The sequence below is a fragment of the Protopterus annectens genome, chromosome 4.part0 (genome assembly GCF_019279795.1).
Source record: "Protopterus annectens isolate FY-2018-M chromosome 4.part0, PAN1.0, whole genome shotgun sequence".
Lineage (NCBI taxonomy): Eukaryota > Metazoa > Chordata > Ceratodontiformes > Protopteridae > Protopterus > Protopterus annectens.
Window position 1 is genome coordinate 1,524,896,253 of NC_056733.1, and position 16,258 is coordinate 1,524,912,510.

Below are 16,258 nucleotides of genomic sequence, written 5' to 3' on the forward strand. Positions count from 1 at the left end.
AATGAGAATAACCAGGATATTAAAAACGAAAAGTTTCAGCAGTCAAAACACCCCCAAGTCTACGATATCCGATTTTTTGCTAATTGCACTTCTGATTGGGTGATTTACCTAGCTAGTAGTAATTGTTCAGCTTTCTACATAGGACAAACTTCCAGACCCCTGAAATTCAGAATATCTGAACACCTTAGTAAGATAAAACACCATAAATAAACAAATGCCCTTTATAAGCATGCCCTGTTACACAAAAATGCCTATTTTAATTTCACTATTATTGATAAAGTCATGAGACCCAGGAATAATAAATTGGGTTGGCATGATTTGTTAAACACTATGGAAAATTAATGGATTGTTAAACTGGGAGGTCTCTTTAAACCAGGACTTAATGAGCATCTGTAATTGATCACATATTTTATGCTTTTTGTATTTAAAGTATTTCTTAATTTGCTGCTATTTCACACTGATGAAGGCTTTGTGCCCATACAGCCTAAACCGGTTTGTTTTTTAAGAATACTTTTATTAAAGTATTTTTGGGTGTCATTGTATGCTGGTCTTTCTACTTTTCTGAGAATCAAACAATAAATTAAATGTTTTGTCTATCTTGGAAAATGGAATAAAAAGAATGAAGGTGTTGTTTTCATGTTATTCAAAAAGGCCCTGGGATATTACAAAATATACTTTATTATTTATTTAATGCATATCAACCAAAGACATAGTTGAGGGTATTCTGATTTCTTTTTGACATGTGATTTTTGCAGACTGCATTTGCTGAAAGGAAAATAAGTTATGAGGTACCATTTATACACTGGAATTTTAGTTGGACATTCTAAACAGAATACACATGGGACATCTAACATAAATCTACAAAAAAGGTTATTAATTTGTGAACTCAGGTGCACACACACACATATTAACATTTAATATGCACAGTGATATAGTCACAGGCCAAGTTTTAAAACAATAATTTTGCAAAGGGAAAAAGAGAATATGAATGTATAAATTACCTGGTTCAAAGGTTTTTCTTATGTAGCAGATGTTTTGATTAAATTAAATTTTTTACTTATTGTTACAATATAAATATTCCAGGTAAACTCAAAACAGCAGTCAATTTAATTAATCAAGATTACAAAAAAGACAAGTTTGTTTACATACTTGTGGTATTCGACATAGTTATTTTCCAATATGCTTTCACAAGGTGGAGGGGTAAATAGCAAGCCAGGTCTATTTCAAAGCAGTGGTGAATGGTATATCATAACTGTATCCAGAGTACTTTATAAACATGCACATGTGTGGAATTTTACATTTTTTCTGAAATTACATAAGACAAGCTCAAATTATATTTGAAAGGCAAATTTTATATTCAGATTTTTTTTTCTACGAGTTCAGTAATGTGTCATCAGTAATTCTTAAATTCTTTTAAGAAAAATATAAATAAGTAGGACCAATTAAGCACAATGAAGAAAAGGTAACCTGGTCAATAAAGAAACATGAAGCAAAGAGTAGTAAGTGTAGTTGAAAAATGTAATGTAATGCTTCAGGCAAAGCTAGGTGGCATGAGTAACATTTTTATGTCTGGGCATCAGGGGGTTGGTTACTTAGAGCATGTGAGACACTCTGGGTTGTAATAGTTTTGTTTTATAGTAATACTGACCAAGGGACTGATTCGTTTATCACAACAGATTTATGGCTTTCTTCTCTTGAAGATAAGGATATTAAAGGTTAAAGATTTTGTTAGAATTCTATCAATAGGAAATGCAGTTATTTCAATGCTCAGTATGATATATTACCAAATAGTTTTCACAATATGCACATTATGTGTATATGACTTTCACAATATGCAGAGTATGCACATGCAGTCAGATATGCAGTGCAGTATCACAGCTGAAATTATTCAGGCATCAGCTTAAAAAGTGACATGTTTATTGTGACATGTCTGTTAAACTGAGAAAACAAGTAGCAATGGTTGCCTAATGAGATCCAGCAATATGACAGATTGAGCTTCAAATGTGTACATTATTTAATGGTCAATGGCCATGAGATATGGGAGTGAAAGAATACTAGCAGGGTATTACAGATCTTACTCAGGAAACAGCAGTCACAAAATACATGATTTTAATATATGTAAGGATAAAGAGAGGACAGTTTAAGCTGTAGATGGGCTTGTGGAACTGTAACGAGGACAGCAGAAAAGGTAGAAATGTATATAGGTTGAATGTATATGGCTGTATATGCAGTAGGATTTCTAGAGGTTAAACCCTGACCTTTTCCACATAAAGTTATATAGGTATTTCTAATGCTAACAGAGGTAAATGAGAATATATTTATTCACCGTGAAAAAAAATTAAAATGTGTAAAATACAAATACTATACAATCATTCCAGTTTATGAAATATATATGTATATGTGTAGAATAAAAAAGAGCAACAGCAGCAAACCAAGGACCAACGCAACCAAAATCAGCATGTAACAAATAAATAGAAATTCTCAAGTAACATCCAGCGGACAGAATCCAGATATTGTTTAAAAGTTTATTAGAGCAGGTTAGCGCTTTCACCAATAATGGCTTCTTCAGACCTATACACTCTAAGCATTACATCATTGCTTAAATAGCGCTATTGGCGGGAATTAATAAAACCTTAAAGGGAAATCACATCTGCCAAATTTAAAATACGTGTCAAACATAAAAAATAGATAATACATATGAAACATTTAAAAACTCATATTCAGAAACATATTACACTAATAATTAAAATATATGCATATATATCTGCCTTAAATATCTTTACCTACAAATTCTCCTAGCCTTCAGAAAGGGCTTAATGGGAACTACACCATTGAGACCTGGTGGAACATCAGATCTCAATTTTATTATCCAATTTGCTTCTCTGGTCTCTGTATAGTTCTTAATGTCACCCCCTCTATGTCCTGGCTTAATTGTTCTAAGATGGAAAACTTAAAGACATGTCTAGGTCCACTCTCCATAACATGTCTAGCAAGGGCATTGGTTTTCAGACCTATCCGAATATTATAGGCATGCTCCCTTATCCTGTCCCTGAGCACCCTGTTGGTCTTGCCAACATAATATGCTTGGCACTCAGAGCAGGAAGCCAAGTATACTACATTAGAGGTAAGGCAGTTACCAAATGCCCTAAAAGTATATTCTTTAAACGTGATAGGATGAATAAATATTTTATCCATATTGATGTAGTCACAGAAATTACATTTCTTACATTTTTCTGTCCCATGTAACTCTATATCATGTTTACCTGTCTCTTCCTTGGGATAACATAGTAATCGCTTTAAATTCTTCTTATTCTTATATACAAATCTTGGTGCTTCTCCCACTACTTTTAACAGTTCATGGTCAACAGTTAACACACCCCAATGTTTCCTTATTGTGTCTTTAATTTTTGCTACATCACTAGTATAAAAAATTGTGCAAGCTGCTCCTTCAACTTTACTTTTTCTATCTTCATTAACTATATTTCCCTCATTTATAGCTAACCTATGTACTGACCCATTATCAAAATAGGGGGCAGCACCTTGCTCTCTCAATGTCGGCATATCTACAAAGCCTCTTCTAATATCTTTTTCTGAATAGCCTCTGGTCCTGAACCTATCAGTTAACTCACTAATTTCTTTGACATAGCCTAAATCGGTAGGATTATACCTGGATGTACGTATTGCTTGTCCTCTTACCACATTATGATATACGTATCCCGGGTGCATACTTGTTCTGTGTAATAATGCATTTTTATGGCACTTTTTCCTGAATACTCCAGTATTCATAAGTCCATTATCCAATTTCTCTATATAAATATCCAAGAAAGGAAGTTTGTTCTCAGAATACTCGTATGTGAACTTAAGATATGTGTTGCTAGTATTAACATTCTCCACAAATTCAGCCAACTCAACAGATGTACCTGTCCAAACAAGGAACAGGTCATCCACAAAACGTTTGTAAAATGGGACATAGTCCCTAAAAAGAGACATCTGGAAGAGTTTTTCGTACTCCCATTCCACCATGTAGAGGTTGGCGTAGCTATTTGCACATGACGTGCCCATAGCTACGCCATCCTTCTGTAGATAAAACCTATCTTCAAAACAGAATACATTAGATTCAAGAATCAGTTCCAAGAAATACATCAAGAGCTCAATTTTTGACAACTGCATCTCGGAATTACGTTCCAAGTAATTGCCCAGTTTAATAATTCCATCAATATTGGGTATCACTGTAAATAACGATCTCACATCAAGTGAAACCATATAAAAACTCTTTGTAGTATCAAAATCTCTAAAAAACTCATTCAATTCTAACAAAAATTGTTTTGTGTCCCTCAATATATTAGTATCTCTATCAACAAACTGTCTAAGTTGTTTTTCTACATATATTGATAGCGGTTCAGTTGACCACCCTCTACCAGATACTATTGGTCTATAGGGGGGATCATTCATGTTCTTGTGTATCTTTGGAAGTCCATGAAGGACAGGTATCAGGGGATATTCAACATACATAAACTCAAACAATTCTTTATCTATAACATTAGCTTTATATAAATCTTGTAAATTATTTTGTATTTTATGGGCTATGGTATTCACCATCCCCTCTTCTATACATTTATAATAGGTGTCATCTTCTAACATTCATTGCATCCCATCAATATACTGAGTCCTGTCCATGACAACAATCCCCCCACCCTTATCTGCTGGTCTAATTGTCAAGGTTTGGTCATTCATCAAACTGTTAAGGGATTCCCTCTGTCTAAAAGTTAGGTTAAACTTATTTCTGGGTGTTTTATTGGCTCTGTTATCATATAACTGGGCTATATCATTCTCCACCAGTCTACTATAAACTGCCAGCAGTGGATGTAGGGGTGGCGTAAACGCACTAGGTTTCCTAAATTCTCTTATATTATCAATATGTCCCTGATCTTTGAAAAAAATCTTTAAAGATAAATTTCTAACATATAATTTAAAATCCCTAACAGTTTCTTCATGCACACTAGTGTATGTCGGGATAAAAGTGAGACCTTTATTCAGTACAACCATCTCTTCTACAGTAAGTGGACGTTTTGAGATGTTAAAAACTAATTGTTCTTCCTCCCTTCCCACATCTTTTTTATACTGTAATTGGTGTCTCTCTCTGGGGACAGCTTCCTTTTCTGTCTCCCACGACTTACTGAACGCATCCTTCCCTCTCTCCTGTCCAATCTGATGGGGAAAGGGTGCTCCTTGTTGTAATTATGGGCTCCTATTACTTGATTGTCCACCTGTTTCATTCCAACTGTCTGTATTACTGTGCTGGGACAAGTAGTTTTTCTACGAACTACTGGAGTGTTTACATTCTGGTCCCCATTACCTATAGTTCCTGAACCACGGCTGCTATCATTAACATTTATGTCATCCAGAGGAACAATATCATTCGCCCTCCCTTCATTAATGATGCAGCCGTTCCTGTATCTATCATGGTTGCCCTTATCAATACTTGCATTTAAATCAGTATCGGTAGTGTGAACCTGACCAGTACTCACATCCCTTTTATCTATCTCAGATTCAATGTCAATAACAATTTTATCTACATTAACAGAATTTCTATTAATGGAAAGTTGCTTCATAGGTACGCCTAGGTTCACTCTATCTTCCCTAGGCCAAGTGATGATATTCCCTTTTCGAAAGTCATTAATGTCTCTCCTTAATTTGGATCTCTTCTGATCCAATAAGCGTTTCTCATATTGAGAAACGCTATCTAGAAGTTTATTAAAATGTTCATCCAAACATTTGTCAGGATAGCGTTCATATAACTCACTCTGTTGCTTCACCACTTCTTGTTTTAATTTCTCTTCTAGTGGTGTAAAAAATTCGTTAAGTAGCTCCATATAGCTCAGGCTTACCTGGATGTTCAGCCTTTGCCATCGATAGAGCAGTTCTGGATACAACGTGCCGGTCGTCGGCATTTTCAAAACCCTTAGTCCTCGGGGTATGACTCTCCGTTGTAGGCAGACATCAAAATGCTGCCTCTGGGTCTGCATTCTTTTTAGTTTAAATAGATCTCCCTCCAGTCATTCCAAGCCAGCTCTCATGGCTTCCCGATAAGTTTTCCATCTTAGAAACAATTAAGCCAGGACATAGAGGGGGTGACATTAAGAACTATACAGAGACCAGAGAAGCAAATTGGATAATAAAATTGAGATCTGATGTTCCACCAGGTCTCAATGGTGTAGTTCCCATTAAGCCCTTTCTGAAGGCTAGGAGAATTTGTAGGTAAAGATATTTAAGGCAGATATATATGCATATATTTTAATTATTAGTGTAATATGTTTCTGAATATGAGTTTTTAAATGTTTCATATGTATTATCTATTTTTTATGTTTGACACGTATTTTAAATTTGGCAGATGTGATTTCCCTTTAAGGTTTTATTAATTCCCGCCAATAGCGCTATTTAAGCAATGATGTAATGCTTAGAGTGTATAGGTCTGAAGAAGCCATTATTGGTGAAAGCGCTAACCTGCTCTAATAAACTTTTAAACAATATCTGGATTCTGTCCGCTGGATGTTACTTGAGAATTTCTATTTATTTGTTACATGCTGATTTTGGTTGCGTTGGTCCTTGGTTTGCTGCTGTTGCTCTTTTTTATTTTATCGTTTGGGCTATTTTACTGCAGAGCAGCATTTACCTCATCGGAGCACTTATTGGACTGTTTATTGCTTTTTCATATATGTATATGTGAATAATTTGAGCACACCTTAGAAAGTTGTAAGCTTTTGCATGCCAAAAGAGCTGATAGCTCACCATGAGCATGGTTAACCAATCTGTTTCTAGGTTGGGGAAAATTATTTTCTTGGAATTTTCTTGGCTATAACATTTAGAATTCTGATTTTGTTATGCTTCAAATGTAAGTCCTGAATGATAAAGATGTTACATAACAGATACTGATAAATTAGTACTAATCATACATAAATATATATATATATATATATATATATATATATATATATATATATATATATATATATATATATATATATCCATAAAACTATATATATGCATAACTATACATATGCACAACTATATATATATATATATATATATATATAATTATATGAGTAATTATATGCGTACATATGAAAGTGTATATGTGAGACTACATAAAAGTCGACACATAATGCACAATAAATAAATAAATAAATATATATATATATATATATATATATATATATATATAGAGAGAGAGAGAGAGAGAGAGAAATGCATAGAGTAAGTGGTAGCACTCAAGCCAGTAGGTTTGCTTCTAACTGAGCATTCATGCTTTCCTGCACCTCATGTCTATCCTACTGAGTTACTTCTCATTTCTGATCTCAGAATGAGAATAATTAGATGGTTGTTTGATAATGCTCTGCCTTGGATCTCCTGTACCCTCTTATCTGAGCAGGTAAAAATGGTAATTCAAAAGTTAAAAAAAAGAATCAAGCTTGAACAAGAACATTCAATTAAGTATAAATAGTGTGGGAACAAACAGCCAGGGAATTGTTATGGCTAGGCTTGTATAGGCCCTAGGGCCGATAGCTTAGTACCAACCTATGAACCTATATGCAGCAGGTACAGCACCAACATGCTACAGTTACACATTTCTGAATCATTCCATTATCTTGTTTACCTCATTAGCATGCACAGAGTAGATAATTTTAATAATGTTGTTAGTTTCCATGTCATTATAGGGCCATGGATTGTCGTCCATGGCCTGGTCATGTTATGGAGCTTGTTGTTCTGAATCGCACATACCTGCACATGGCCCAACAGCATGTAAAGTCACTTGCTATTATTTGGTTTTCTGAATCTAGCCTTAAGTGCAAGGCAATAGATTTAGGTTTTAGGTTAGGTGGGGCTATACATTTATATGTATGGATTAGAGTGTGTTTGATGAGGCAGTCTTTTATTCTTGTGTAGGTGATGTTCTTATTGTTTGCAATGGATGTTTTCCTTTTGCCATTCTGGAATATTTCTTATGTTTTTTATTATTTATTGTACTTTTTTATGGGGTCAAGTATGATGTGGTAGTGTTGCATTTAGTAGAAGTAGCTAGGGTGGGGTGACAGGGACAACTGCATGCGTGCACTCAAGTCACTCCACAACAAGTACAAATATGACTCTGTCATTGTCCATGTTGGAGTGAATGACTTGAGATGTACCTCCCTGGACTACATGAAAAGAGACATGGAAGAGCTCTCAGATCATGTGGCCCAGGCAGGTATGACCCTAGCCCTGAGTAGTATCCTGCCTTTGCCCAGAATGATACCGCAATATAAGTTCAAAATGATTGACTTCAACAATTGGCTAAGCTTCTGGTGTCATTCAAAGGGGATCCAGTATCTGTCTGCCTGTGAAGACATGATCGACAAACCACTATGCTTTGCCAGAGATGGTCTGCACCTGTCGCCCCTGGGATTCAGATTACTGGCTAAGGCTCTTGCTACCCCTATAGTGCCATTTTTGGGCAAAGTTCAAAGGACAAAACCACCACCATAACAGGTACAAGCATGCAAAATCTGAAGGTAATGCTACTCAATGCCAGAAGTCTAAACTTCAAAATGCACTCTCTCGAGGCACTCCTAAAAATGGAGAACATCGATATCTGTGCAGTAACTGAGACCTGGTTCAAGGCTCCAGAAAGCACCACTGCAATACCAGGCTACAACTCTTACCACACTTTTTGGCCACCAAAGCAGGACCGAAACACTAAAGGTGGAGGAGTGTCCATATTCTCCAAGGATATTCACACCACCAGGCTAGTTGCCCAACACAATGCGTCTGAAATTCTCCAGGTGCAACTAACACTAGGTAAGACTGCAATCCAAACTAGCTTGTTACAGATCCCCCACCATGCCCCAAAATTCTCACTACATCTTTCTAGACATATTGGAAAATATTAAGATAGAACCAAACACCCTAATACTGGGTGATTTTAACTACCCTGCCATTAACTGGGAAAACTACTCAGGTACCAACACCTTTGCCCAACGGTTCTTGGAATTCATAAATACCAATGCCTTGGATCATCTAATCCATAGTCCCACCAGGGGCTCCAATATCCTAGACCTGGTCATTACCAACATGAGAAATCGATGCTCCACACCTATGGTCACCCCCTCGTTAGTCAGGTCTGACCATAAGCTAATCACCCTTAACATCCACATCCCACCCCCACCCCCCAGTAAGGAAACCTCCATAAAAAACTTCTCCAAAGCCAACTTCATGCTACTCAAGTCAGAAGTGACAAACTTCATGACACCCATGCAGACGGGAACTGAAAGTTCGACTGCTGAATCCTACACTAAGGCACTGTATTAGCACATCCACTCATGCATGAATCGTGCCATCCCAAATAGAACCAAGATGCTCCCCTCCAAAAACAGTAAGCCAATATGGTGGTCCCCTGCCATAAACAAACGGTACAACAAAAGGAAGAAACTGTTGCAGAAAAGAGGAAAATCCCAGGATGCAAAAACCTCCTTCACCAGCCTCAGTAAGGAGCTGAGATCCCTCATAAAATCCTCCAAAGCTAGTTACGAAAATAAAATTGCCAAATATTCCAAAGACAACCACAAGCCATTCTATAACTATGTCAAGAATCTAAATGGCAATGCTCAGATCTGCTCTGAGCTAAAACAGAATGGCATTAAATATACTGATCCCAAGGATATTGCCAATATCCTGGCAGATCGATTCAGTGCCAACTTCACCTCCTTCTCACCCCCTAAACGGCCCATCTCAATACCGGAAAATTGCCAAATTCCGGTAATAACTGCCACACAGGTACAAAATGCACTCTCCAAAGCTAAGAATACAGCATCCATGGGACTAGATGACATCCCGGGCTGTGTACTGCATGAACTACAATATGAACTGGCACCTCACTTAAGTGTCATGTTTAATCATAGCCTCACCTCAGGTTTCATGCCCACTGAGTGGCACAGAGCTACAGTTATCCCACTCCACAAGGAGGGATCCACCTTGGATCCTGGAAACTACTGTCCCATCAGTGTGATGAGCCTTATCTGCAAGGCCATGGAGCATATTATCATGGAACTTATAAACAAAGACATTGGCAACCTTCAAACACTGGACCCCACCCAGTTTGGGTTCGTGAAGGGCCGATCTTGTCTCCTGAACCTGATTGACTTTTTCAAATCAGTCTCCAGAGCCATGGACAAGGGTAAGGTGGTCCACACAGCCTATCTAGACCTTGCCAAGGCCTTTGACACCATCCCCCACTCTGGAATCATAGATAAACTTACCAACATCACTCAATGGGTTGCCAACTGGCTTACTGACAGAACCCACACTGTAAAAGTAGCCAATTCCAAATCCAGCTCCAGACAAGTGACAAGTGTAGTACCTCAGTGTTCAGTCCTGGGACTGCTTGTTTGGCATCTACTTCTCTGAAGTACAGGCCAACACTAAGGGACTCTGGCTAACAAAGTTCACAGATGACTGCAAACTGAGAGCCATTACTGAATCCCCAAATGATGTGGATACTCTATTACAGAAACAGATGCTTGGTGCCAGAGCCATGGGCTCATGCTCAATGTCAAGAAATGTATAGTTATCCCTTTTGGGAAAAAAACATGTACCCATGAATTACCACATAGGTGGCAATACACTAAACATCGAAAGTGTGATAAGAGACTTAGGGACACAGGTGGACAGTGGTCTCACCTTCGATAACCACATCGCCACAACAGTCAGGAAATCCTTCTATGTGGTACACCTCATCACTAAGGGACTTTCATCCAGAAAAAAGGAGGTCATTGTCCCACTGTACTCATCCCTCATTAGACCCATTATAGAATACAATGCCCCATTTGGTATGTACCTCTCAAGACATCTGCAACAACTGGAAAGGCTGCAGAAATACCTCACTAAAAGAATCACAGGCCTAAAGCAGATGCCCTACACTGACCGCCTTAAAAAACTCCAGCTATACTCTGTCACATATCGTCTACTTAGAGGCGATCTCTGCTTAACATACAAGGCCATGTCAAACCCAGAGCTGTTGGACATGCTACACTTAAAGAAATCCCAATCCCTCAGAGCCACACGCTCCAGGGATCTAAACCTTGTCATCACAATAAACAAAACATGCTGGAGGGATAGATTTCTGACCCAGTGACTCCCCAGACTCTGGAATAGACTGCCCATACATGTCAAGCAGAGTGCCTCTTTGGCCCTCTTCAAAAGGAACCTTGACAATTGGATGGGAGAAAGGAAATTCACCCCAGGGATCACATCAGTCACCCTGCTAGACAGGGGTCCAGGGAAGTAAATAGTGTGGGAAGAAATAGTCAGGGAATTGTTATGGCTAGGCTTGTATAGGCCCTAGGGCTGATAGCCTAGTACCAACCTATGAACCTATGAACCAGGAGTAAAGTACTGGGGGAGGGGCACGATCAGCCAATCTTAACATCTCATTAATACAATACTGTTTGTTAAAAGCTGGTATTGCATGTGTGGTCAAACCTGAGCACTATAGCACTCCATATGTGGTCTAAACTGTAGCAAATGCTTGCTACATTGTAGCAGGCTAAAAGTAAAAAAAAAGAAAAAAAGAAAAAAAAAAGAAAATAAATTCTCCCTTTTTTTTTAAATGAAACGTGAATGATGTAGTGCTCTATGAAGGCAGGGCATTGTGTCAACTGTAGTTTGCTACAGTTTAAATGAATAACTTTTTTTAACTAAAATATGAGCACCGTAGCACTTCATGCAGGCAGGATACTGTAGCAACTGTTTGCTACAGTTAAAAGAAGACATTAATTTTTTAAATAAAATGTACTGAAGTAGGGTTGGGGAGCAGAGCACAGAAGCGGAACCTAAATAGCTGTATAGGAGGAGGCATTTTCTTTTTTTGCTGTTGGAAAAAGGAAGAGCTGGGGGGTGGGGGTGGATCTAAGTGTAATAAGCTGATTGCCAGGATGTAGACAGTGTCTAATTACAGTGAAGTACTTTTTGTTTTGCTCTTCACTTGAAGAGCTGAGTGGGTAGGTACCAGAGCAGGGTGCTGGTTTAGCCAACTATGCTTCTGGTTGCATTTATATATATCGGGTAATGTTTTAGCCAGTATTTATTAATGTTATTATTTTTGTTTATTTAATGTGTTACTTCTGCTGATATATTCTTATTCAGACATATTATTCCTTTTTATGGAGATTTGTATTTTTATCTGCTAGTGAGGTGGGTTATGTATAGCTTATGTATTGCTTGTAGTTATGTATCTTTGTTGGTAGATGAAAGTATGGAGTGCCATGATTATGCTCCAAAACTGGAAAAAAAGATAAACCTGTTATAAGTTTCAGTAGCACGAAAACCAAGCTTCACTCTCAAGGTGAATTTCTTGGCATCCATGTCATAAACATGTAATAACGTGGTTATGATCAGAGACCTGATCATAACCCTCTGTGTTTTGTGTAGGTTTTTTTTTCTATATATGTCTATAATTTTTGTTTTTATCAGTTTTGTACATACATTCTTATGTGATTGCATTTGCTATATGCATTTTGTATTATTATTATTATTTATTTAGTTAGTTTTGCTTTTTGAATATAGTTGGTATTTTTATGTTTTTGTATTGTAGTGATAATGCATACTTGTGTCCCTTACAAAATGTCAGCACAAAAATTGTAAAAAGCAAACTGGATGAGTTAAACACATAGGTTCATAGGTAAGTACTAGCAATTGGTCTGCAGACCATTTTAAATCCAGCCAAAAACCCTATTCAGAATTTACCTTTCATCTCCAGGGCGACAAGATAGACTGGGAGAGAATTTGAGAATTATCTAGGTTTACCTTGAAGGAAGCAAGAGTGCTACCTTGCTTGGCAAGTAGTGGAAGCTTGTTCCAGAGCTGAGGGATAAGTTGGGATACAAATCTATAATATTACTGTGATGTTGAGGTACACATATTAATCTAAATACTATTTATGATTTATAAGTTTGTGGAACAGGTACTGTGGACACTGCATTCCAGGAGTTACCACTCATGGAATGGTAGATATCCCTCTATACCTTTGTGTTGCTATCTGTTTAAGGTTAGGGTTGGCTGTATATTCCATGCTTGTTATGTGTTTTGTTTTATTCACTTTGCCTTGTTACTCATATCTGTAAGTTAGTATGACATTCAGCTGAAGTTATATACTTCAGTTTAGGTAAACATTTATATGCTACATAGTTTTATTATGTATAGGATGTCTGTTACAAATTGTATTTTTTATTTATGCATTTAGTATCATTATGTATTACTGAACACTATATTTTTGTTCCTTTATCGTTTTTTTTTCTGCCTTCCTTTTTTTCTTTTTTCTTTCTATTACCTGATGTTTGAATGTTTGTATGTTTTTATGTTTTTTTTCCCATTTCCATGTTTTTTTTAACATTGATCTGGTTTGCACTTGCGGTGAGTTATCTGCATGATTGTTTTTATCATTATTTTCTATTTTTGTTGATTTTCCTCTTGCATCTGTGGATTTGTGTGCATTTATCATTCTCTTCTTTCTTATTCAATTTATTTTAATATCATTTTAGTCTTACTCTGTTATTATTTTTGTTGTTTTTGATTACTTTCAGATTTCCTGTTAGGGTGTCTGAGGTATTCAGAAACAAACACTACAATGTGTTACCTGAAATACTTTGGAAGGGGGTGATTTAGTGGCACATGAAGCACGACTATGCTACTTGCGATATAATGTAGTATGTATTATATGCAAATGACTGCATGAGAACCATCACATATGTACTTGATGAAATCAAACATGACAACATGATTCAGAAACATATACAATTAGAATGATAAGCCACTGTGATTAGCTGATCTAAACACTTGTGCTAAGATGCTAGGTGTAGCATCTGCAGCAGTTGGGCTGCATGTGTTAGCGGCCACCTTTAGAGCTGGAATGATCAATGTTGCAATTTCACCACCCTAATCATCACAGAATAGTTTGCCAGTGGCTAACATACCATCACTTCCATGTCTGGGGCATTGTCAACAGTTACTGTGTGGAGAGAGACATCATAAAGGAGTTAGCAGATGTGCTGTCTTCAAGCATAATCAAGGGAGATGTGTGGAATGCCTATCCTAGTGAATATCAAGGTGTATGTTGCATTTATCATGCTTTACTATAGAGACATTTCATTGTCTGAAAGGAGACATGTTAGGAGTTTCATAGGCATCAGCCTCACAAATTCTGCACCAGGAACTTTACATGATGCTCCAGCACATATAAGAGCATATTTGTTTTTTGCAGACAGCAGAGGAGAGAGCCACCACTCCGTGAGCATTCTATGGCATAGCCTATTTCCCTAAGATCTAGGGGCCCATATTGTTGTCAAAGCCCACTTGCTCCACATGGCATCTGGTATATCAGCTGGAGCAGGCTACTCATAAGGGGGTCCACTATTGTATGTTGCAGGTGATGATGCAATGGCTAAGATCTGTGGCTTATACACCCATCCACAGCAGCAGAGCATGATTTTATTTATTTATTTATTTATTTTACATTTGTTAACCGGGCTAGTCCAGCTGGATACATGTCCATTTTCAGTGGAGGCCCGAGAAGAAAAGCTCCGCTACACTACTAAAATAATACTTTAAAAAAATACTTTACAAATACTTAAAAAAAAATCAAGTCAGATACAAAGATATGATAGAATAAACATTCAATTTCAGCCTGCTACATTGAGTATGGGATTTAAAATACTTTGTTAGCTTGGACAGAAGATAAGGCAAACATTTACATAGACAATTGTACTGCAAGAATAGTTGAAGCATAACTTATTGTTATGAAGGGAAAAGGCATATTTTTGGGTAGGATGACAGACAAGACAAACAACACACATATGATGGATATGGTGTATAGCACAGCACAGTTTCTGACATGGAACACTGTCAAATGTCAGTTTGAAATACTGAAAGCCATTCTGTACTACCTAGATATATCCGATGGCACACTGTGGTGGGCTGAAAATACCTGCAGGAAGATATTTTGTGATCTGTGCCATGTTATATAATATGGTGCAAAAAAGCACTTATAATGTGGGTCCACTGGCTAAGATACCTGTGGCAGCAGCAGAGGAGGAGCCAGGTGAGGAGCCATCAGAAGAATCAGCTTTGGTGGTACTCCCCTCCCCACGTGAGGCAGAGGTGGGAGGAAAATGTCATGACAATGGCAAAAAGGCATCATGCGGTTAATATCTAAAGGTCATGACAAGACAAATACAGAATAAAATTAATGCATGCAGTAAAATAACCAGGCTATGCAGTACAGTGCATTGAATGAGCATGTTGTACATAGCACATTGCCTGACAAGAGGGCACAGGAATCGGCAGGGCGCAATAATCACCATTTACCTGGATTGGGTGAAGCATATTGGCAAGAGACAACAATGACAGCGTAGGTGGCAGGATCATAGGTGGTGACTGTGGTAGCCATGAAAATGGTGGGAGGTTGAGAGGAGTCAGTTATCACATATTCCAATGATAGGGGATGGAGTTTCTATGGGTGGAAACTGGTTGGGTGTATGATGTGGCTTTGTAGTATGTAGTAATGAAAATATCCTGTCCAAAGGATGTGTACCATGTCAGCAACATGTAAGGGAACTCTGCTGTAACCCCTGTGTAGTGTTTCATTAGAATGTTGTTGTCCACGACTTTGGGAATAGGCATGGGTAGGTGGGAGTGTGATGTCTTCAAACTGTGGGACCTGGAGTGGCTTGATATAAGGTGTACTAACAATGGAATCAGAAGAGCATCAACCACAACCATGGACATTGCAGGCAATAAAGCCATCTCCATAATAGTGTGCCATGCACATAAGCCTGGCAGCATACACCTATTCCTTAGAATAACCTTCTGCTTCCATCCTTATGGTTGCAATAATGGCTGCCACTTGGGCCACCAGTACTTTCAAAAGGCATGACTACTGCAGGTCCCTATATGCCATGTCATTGTGCATTGGATCACTGACCTGAACATCTGATGATAGATGGCAAAAGTAATACCAAGATCTGAAAATGGCTTAGGGTCACAGAGATGATGCCACCTACTCAAATTTCCCTTATGTTGCATGTGCACACTTCAGAGGCATTATGAGTCTCTGATAACATCAGTGGTGGTGACATCTGTTTATCAGGGTGGGGATGATATGGACAAAATGTCCTTCACTGAACATAGGGGATTTCACAAGTTCTTCTTGACCTCCACCCTCATCTGAGCT